Here is an 8,291-nt window from a genome sequence, read left to right on the forward strand (position 1 = left end):
GAGAAAGGGCGCTTGGGGTGCGTAGGCGAAGCTGCGGGGACGGCTTCTGGGGAAACGAGGTCGCTGGGCAGAAACGACCTAGCCAAGTGTGTGGTCACAGGACCAGGCGCGTAGACACCCTGGCGACTTCGTGGGCGTGTCCACGCCGGGCGCCTGTGGATTTCCCGGCCGCCTCTCCGAGCCTTTATCAGCTTCTGCCTTTATGGTTAGAACTCCGGTTCCTCTCTGTGTCTGCTGTGCTTTACCTTTGGGAAAGGACATTAACCAGGCCAAGCTGTGGCCTTAAAAGAACGTACGCGTGTGTGCGTGTGTGCGTGTGTGTGTGTGTGTGTGTGTATCTGTCTATAGGTTGTTTTGTGTTTGTTGACTTCATTTACCCCCCCCCCCTCCTGCCCATCATGGAACTTGAACTCGAGACCTGGGCACTGCCTCCGAGCTTTTCTGTTCAAGGCTAGCGCTCTACCACTTTGAGCTGCAGATCTACTTCCTGTTTTCTGGGGGTTAATTGGAGATCAGCTTCTCAAGAACATTTCCTGCCCCGGGGCTGGATTCGAATCGGGATTCTCAGATCTCAGCTTCCCTAGTAGGATTACTGGTGAAAGCCACCAGCACCTAGCTTGTTTTGTCTTCTTGTTTGTTTTTTGGACATAGGGTCTCACCCAGTCACCTAAGCTGACCTTGAATTTGTGACTCCAGAGTGACGTGATTTTCTCTTTTAATAAAAATTTATGTACTTTATACACGTGTGAAAATAGGACAAGCTAACTTGATAAGGCAGGTTTGAGAAAGGAGAATGACAGAGTGGTCATTAGGACCAAGAAACATTGTACTTAGAAATGGATTTGTGCACGCAAAACTCCCTTGTTTGTTTTTTGTTTGTTTTGTCGATCCTGAGGTTTGAACTCTGGGCCGGAGTGCTGTCCCTGAGCTCTTTAGCTCAAAGATAGCACTCTGCCACTTGAGGCATAGCACCACTTCCGGTTTTCTGGTGGCTGATTGGAGAGAACAGTCTCAGGGATTTTATCCTATAAGGGCTGACTTTGAACCATGATCCTCAGATCTCAGCCTCCTAAGTAGCTAGGATTACAGTTGTGAGCCACCAGTGCCTGGCTTCCCTTGCATCTATATAAAATATGAAATGAAAAAAAGTTTGGGCTGGGAATGTGGTTTAGTAGTGGACTGTTGCTTGGCATGCATGAAGCCCTGTGTTCGGTTCCTCGGTACCGAATAAACAGAAAAAACTAGAAGTGATGCTGTGGCTTAAGTGGTAGAGTGCTAGCCTTGAGCAAAAGAAGCTCAGGGACAGTGCCCAGGTCCTGTGTTCAATCCCCAGGACTGGCAAAAAAGTTTATTGGAAATGGCGCTGTGGCTCAGTTGATAGAGTGCTGACCTTGAGCTGAAGAGCTAAGGGACAGCACCCAGCCCCAGAATTCAAGCCCCACAACTAACCAAAAAGAAAAAAAAGTTTACCTATAATAGCTGGGCACCTGTGGCTCATGTCTGTAATCCTACCTACTCAGGAGGCTGAGATCTAATGATTGTGGTTCAAAGCCAGCCCAGGCAGGAAAGTCTGTGAGATTCTTCTCTCCAATTAACCACCCAGAAAACCGGAAGTGGCACTATGGCTCACGTGGTAGAACGCTAGCCTTGAACTGAAGAGTGCAGGTACAGCACCTAAGCCCCAGAGTTCAAGCCCCATGACCACCACCACCACCACTTCCATAATAATAATTTATGGAAAAAAGGGTGAGGCTCACGCCTGTAATCCTAACTACTCAGGAGCCTGAGAGTGTGGCTTAAGTGGTAGAGTACCTGGTCTAGCCCTGAGTTAAAATCTACTGCCACCGGGCTGGGAAGGTGGCTCAGTGGTAGAGCGCTTGCCTTGCATGCCTGAGGCCTTGGGTTCGATTCCTCAGCACCACATAAGCAAAAAAAGAAAAAAAGCCGGAAATGGCCCTGTGGCTCAAGTGGTAGAGTGCTAGCCTGGAACTGAAGAGCTGAGGGACAGCGCCCAGGCCCAGAGTTCAGGCCCCATGACCGGACCAAAAAAAAAAAAAATCCACTACCACCAAAGAAAAGAGAGCCAGGTGCTGGTGGCTCATGCCTGTAATCCTAGCTACTCAGGAGGCTGAGATCTGAGGATCAGAGTTCAAAGCCAGCCCAGGCAGGAAAGTCCATGAGACTCTTATCTCCAATTAACCACCAGAAAACCAGAATGATGCTCTGGCTCAAGTGGTAGAGCGCTAGTCTTGAGCTGAAGAGCTGGGGGATAGTGCCCAGGCCCAGAGTTCTAGGCCCCACAGTCGACATACACACAAAAAGAGAACAGTTGCTTTTGATAAAAGTGGCAAAGATTGGCTGGGAATGTGGCTTAGTGGTAGAGTACTTACCTGAGTTTGATTCCTCAGTACTACATAAGCAAAAAAAGCCAGAAGTGGCGCTGTGGCTCAAGTGGTAGAATGCTAGACTTGAGCACAGAGAGGCTCAGAGACAGTGGTCAGGCCCTGAGTTCAAGCCCCAGGGTTGGCAAAAAAAAAAAAAGACAAAAGAAGGGAAGAAAAACCAGCAATTAGAAAGAGACTGGATTTAGTTGGGTGCAAGAGCAATCAAAAGTCTTCCATGGTAGAGTAGAAGAAGGACATCTTAAGACAGATGGAGCCAGGCACTGGTGGCTCATGCCTATAAGCCTAGCTACTCAGAAATCTGAGCTATAAAGATGTAGGCTCAAAGCCGGTCCAGGCAGAAAAATCTCCAACTCTTATCTCCAATTAGCCAGCCAAAAGCTGGAAGTGGCTCGAGTGGTAGAACACCAGCTTGAGCATAAAAGCCAAGTGAGAGTACAAGCACAAAAACAAACCAATCTTTACTTCCTCCATAGCACTTAGTACTACTAGTTCAACCATTATTGGGCTAGGGGTGTGCTTAATAATAGAGTGCTGGGCCGGGCGCTGGTGGCTCACGCCTGTAATCCTAGCTACTCAGGAGGCTGAGATTTGAGGATCGCGGTTCAAAGCCAGCCCGGGCAGGAGAGACCGTGAGACTCCTATCTCCAATAAACCACCAGAAAACCGGAAGTGGCGCTATAGCTCAAGTGGTAGAGCGCTCACCTTGAGCTGAAGAGCTGAGGGACAGCGCCCAGGCCCAGAGTTCAAGCCCCACAACCGACAAAAAAAAAAATAATAATAATAGAGTGCTGGGTGCCAGTGGCTCATACCAAGCAATCCTAGCTACTTGGGAGGCTGAGATCTGAGAATCTCAGTTCAAAGCTAGCCCAAGCAAGAAAGTCTGTGAGACTTAGCTTTAATTAACTGGAAGTGACACTGTGGTAGAATGCTAGCCTTGAGCAAAAGAGCTCAGGGAAAGTGTCCAGGCCCTGAGTTCAAGTCCCATGGCCAAGAATAACAAAATAGTAGAGTGCCTGCCTTACATGCATGAGGCCCTGGGTTCAACACCCAGTACAATAAATAAATGCATAAATATATGTGTGTGAATAAATATATGTGTATAAATAAATATATTTTGTCATCTTTCCTTTTATCTCTTTTCCACCCATCAAGGGATAGAAAAACTCAAGTCAGAGAATAATCTTACTCTCCTAACATATTACCCCCTTAGCACTGGAGGGAAGGTCTGTTATGTCCTTACTCCCCTCCCCCCATTACCATGGAGCCAACCTCAGATAAGAATATGACCTTGAAGGACAGTTTATTCTTTGCAACCTCACCTTCGTGTCCGGTGCCACCTCCTCTGACTAAGGGTTTGCGCATGCAAGATAGCTGCTTGGAGTGTGGAACAGGGCTCTGGTTGGGTAAAGACAGAAATGAACTGGGATACATGACTGAACTGTGACACCATTAGCACTCTGCATTCACCGAGTTAATGGCTACACAATCCCCAAGGCCCAATAGGCCTGCCGAGCCAATTTGCTTGCTAGCCCCCCACTAATTAGATTAACTAATTACTGCCATTTAAACCTTTCCTACTTCATTCCCTGTATCTGAAACGACCAATTTCCTGCCAGGCCCCTACCATTCTACATCAATAATGTCCTTCAAATACTAACTCAAAACACACCTCCCTCAGGAATAAACCTATCCTTCAACCTTACTCTGAATTCATAGTTCAATGTAAACAAGTATGAATCCTATACTGTCTGTTTCCTCTTGTAATATGTATGTCCTACTAAGTAATAAACTCAGAAACACACACCATCACTTTTTTTGTCCATTGTTGGAGCTTGAATTTTGGCCTGGGCACTGTCCCTGAGCCTCTTTGTACTCAAGGCTAACACTCTACCATTTGAACCATAGCCACTTCCTGGTTTTTGTTTTTGTTTTTTTGGGTCTGGTCATGGGGCCTGAACTCTGTGCCTTGGCGCTTTCCCTCAGCTCTTCAGCTCAAGGCTAGCACTCTACCACTTGAGCCACAGCACCACTTCCGGCTTTTTTTCTTTTTGCTTATGTGGTGCTGAGGAATTGAACCCAGGGCCTCAGGCATGCAAGGCAAGTGCTCTACCACTGAGCCACCTTTCCAGCCCCACTTCCTGTTTTTGAGTGCTTAATTGGAGATGAATCTCACGGAGTCTTTTCTGCTTGGGCTGGCTTCAAGCCGTGGTCCTCAGAGCTCAGCCTCCTGAGTAGCTTGGGTTACAGGCATGATCCACCAACCAGCACCCAGCACATCACTCTTTTAAGTTTCTACTTTCCAATCACTGTAGCATAAAGGCTGGGCATATAATCTTCAGCTTTGTTAGAAGCATAAAAAACAAAGTTTAGCAGGTGCAGATGACTCATACCTGTAACCCTAGCTACTCAGGAGGCTGAGATTTGAGGATCATGGTTCAAAGCCAGCCCAGGCAGAAAAGTCCATGAGATTCTTATCTCTCATTAACCTCCAGAAAAGTAGAAGTGGTGCTTTGGCACAAAGTGGTAGAGCATGAGCCTTGAACACAAGAGCTCAGGGACAATGCCCAGTCCTTGAATTCAAGCCCCATAACTGACAAAACAAAAAGTTTAAATGACAGCAGGCTTTCTTCTAGGATTACCCAAATATTAAGTGAGTAGTTGAAGCCAGGGCTGTATTGCCAATTTTGTCCTCCTCTCACTGTGTGTGTTATACCTTGTGTGTCACCCAAGATTCAGAAATGTTACCTACATCATCCTCTTTTTTTTTATTACTGGAAAATCCTCTTTCTTGCTCTGGATAATATTAAAAATAACTCTTCTAGCCCTTCCTCCTACTTCCAGATACCAGAAAGCCAAGCTGACAATTTCTCTTCACCTTCACCCTTGTGCCAGACCCAGGCACGTGATCCAAGATCAACCCCTGACTCCAATTCCTCAGGTTACAAGAGCTATTTTGGGCAGTAGAGACCATGTATTCCCTTCCTCCCTTTCTCTGCATGGTATCCTAGCTTAGCCCTAGGAAGGACCATCATACCCAATAGCTAAGTGAGTATGTCCCAACACCCTTACCTATCTGACCCTCAGCTACCTTCAGTTTCTATTTCAGCCTCTTTTTCTCTTCACCCATCATCAAAAATGCTTCTTCCAGGGCTGGGAAGGTGACTCAGTGGTAGTGTGCTTGCCTTGTATGCATATGGCCCTGGGTTCAATTCCTTAGCGTCACATAAGCAGAAAAAGCCGAAGTGGCACTGTGGCTCAAGTGGTAGAGCGCTAGCCTTGAGCTGAAGAGCTGAGGGACAGCGCCCAAGCCCTGAGTTCAGTCCCATGACCAACAAAAAAAAAGAAAGAAAAAGAAATATGCTTCTTCCCATGTTTTGAAGACTAGAACTAAAACAATGCAAGGTATACAATTACCATCAGAAAATTAAAATTTTCAAGTGCCACTGGCTCCTGCCTATAAACCTAGCTACTCAAGAGGCTGAAATTTGAGGATCATGGTTTTTTTTTTTTTTTTGTCGGTCGTGGGGCTTGAACTCTGGGCCTGGGCGCTGTCCCTCAGCTCTTCAGCTCAAGGCGAGCGCTCTACCACTTGAGCTACAGCGCCACTTCCGGTTTTCTGGTGGTTTATTGGAGATAAGAGTCTCACGGTCTCTCCTGCCCGGGCTGGCTTTGAACCGCGATCCTCAGATCTCAGCCTCCTGAGTAGCTAGGATTACAGGCGTGAGCCACCAGCGCCCGGCGAGGATCATGGTTTTAAAGCCAGCCAGCCTATCTGCCTACCTGGACAGGAAAGTCAGAAGGTATAGGTGAAGTGGTAGAGCCTCAGCTTTAGGCAGAAAAAGCTCAGACACAAGGCTGGGAATGTGGCTTAGTGGTAGGGTGCTTGTCTGGCATGCATGAAGCCCTAAGTACCATATATACACACAGAAAAGCCAGCAGTGGTACTGTGGCTCAAGTGGTAGCATGCTAGCCTCGAACAAGAGAAGCTCAGGGACAATGCTTTTTCTCTGAATTCAAGCCTCAGGACTGGTAAACAAAACAAAATAAACTAAGACACAGCACCCAGGAACTGAATTCAAGCCCGACACAAAAAAGAAAGCTTTTTTTTTTGTTTGTTTGTTTTGTCGGTCATGGGTCTTAAACTCTGGACCTGGGCATTGCCCCTGAGCTTTTCTGCTCAAGGCTAGCGCTCTACCACTTAAGCTACAGTGCCACTTCCAGTTTTCTGGTAGTTAATTGGACATAAAAGAGTCTTACCTACTCTCCTGGCTTTGAACCACAATTCTCAGATCTTAGCCTCCTGAGTAGCTAGGTTTACAGTCCTGAGCCATTGATGCCCAGCTTATTATTTTTAATCCTGGCTGGGGGTGTGGCTCAGTAATAGAGTACTTACTTTACAAATACAAGATCCAGAGATTAAATTTTAGCACTGCAGCAACACAGCCTACCTAGTGAAATCTGACTTAAATATACCAAAGCAAATAAACAAACAAAAAATTCCAAACAAATCGTAGATGACTCATAGCTGTGAGATCTGAGGATTTAGGTTCCAAGCTAGCCTAGGTATAAAAATTTGTGAGACTCTTATCTCCGATAATCACCAAAGAACCAAAAGTAGAGCTGTAGCCCAAGTAGTAGAATGAGTAGAAAAGCGACAGCATCTAGGCCCTAAGTTCAAGTCCCAGTAATCACTCCCCCCCCAACCCTCTGCCCCAAAGACATTGAACACAAGGATTTACTTGTGCTACACTCTTTCCTTAGTGTATTCTCTTTGAAGGATCCACTTGCTCCCACTCCTACTATTAAAAAAAAAAATTTTTTTTTTTGGGTCGGTCGTGGGGCTTGAACTCTGGGTTGGGCGCTGTCCCTGTCCTCTTCAGCTCAAGGGAAGCGCTCTACCGCTTGAGCCACAGCACCACTTCCAGTTTTCTAGTGGTTTATTGGAGATAAGAGTTCCACGGACTTTCCTGCCCAGGCTGGCTTCGAACCTTGATCCTCAGATCTCAGCCTCCTGAGTAGCTAGGATTACAGGGCTAGGATTACAGGCGTGAGCCACCGGCGCCCAGCTTCTTCTTCTTCTTTTTTTTTTAAACTCAAGGTTTGGGTGCAGCCACCTCTACTTTTTTTTTTTTGGGGGGGGGGTCCGGTCGTGGGGCCTGAACTCTGGGCCTGGGCGCTGTCCCTCAGCTCTTCAGCTCAAGGCTAGAGCTCGACCACTTGAGCCACAGCGCCACTTCTGGCTTTTTTCTTTTTGCTTATGTGGTGCTGAGGAATTGAACCCAGGGCCTCAGGCATGCAAGGCAAGCGCTCTACCACTGAGCCACCTTCCCAGCCCCAAGCCATCTCTACTTTTTGTCTGTTCTGGAGCTTGAACTTGGGGCCTGGGCAGTGAGCCTGAGCAATTTTGCTCAAGGCTAGAAGTGGAGTCAGAGCTCTACTTCTGGTTTTTGAAGATAAGGATTTCACAAAGACTTTCTTGCCAGGGCTGGCTGGGAACCACAATCCTCAGATCTCCTGAGTAGCTAGGTTTACAGGCGTGAGCCACCAGAGCTCAGCGGCATTCAGGCATGGTGGAGATATGGCTAGAAAAAAGGATGGGCTGAGGTTGGTCCAGGATTTAAGTAGGGAAGGCAGTGGGGAAAAGGTGAAGCCAAGTGAGGGAAGGTGTGGCCACATCAGATGCAGATGTGACCTCAAGGCCTGGGACCCTTTCTCCGCCAGTGGGAGGCATGGGGGCATGGATGGAGGAGGGGGAGGTGACTGATGCCAGGTGTGCCAGGTACCTAGGTGACACTGGGCAGAGACTTAGCCAAGAGGAGGGTGGAATCTGCCCCACCTTCCTAGGGTGGTCCTTACAACATCTACTCTCTCTCTCTCTCTCTCTCT

This window comes from Dipodomys spectabilis, unplaced genomic scaffold (genome assembly GCF_019054845.1).
Source record: "Dipodomys spectabilis isolate Male_0828 unplaced genomic scaffold, ASM1905484v1 ptg000234l, whole genome shotgun sequence".
Classification (NCBI taxonomy): domain Eukaryota; kingdom Metazoa; phylum Chordata; class Mammalia; order Rodentia; family Heteromyidae; genus Dipodomys; species Dipodomys spectabilis.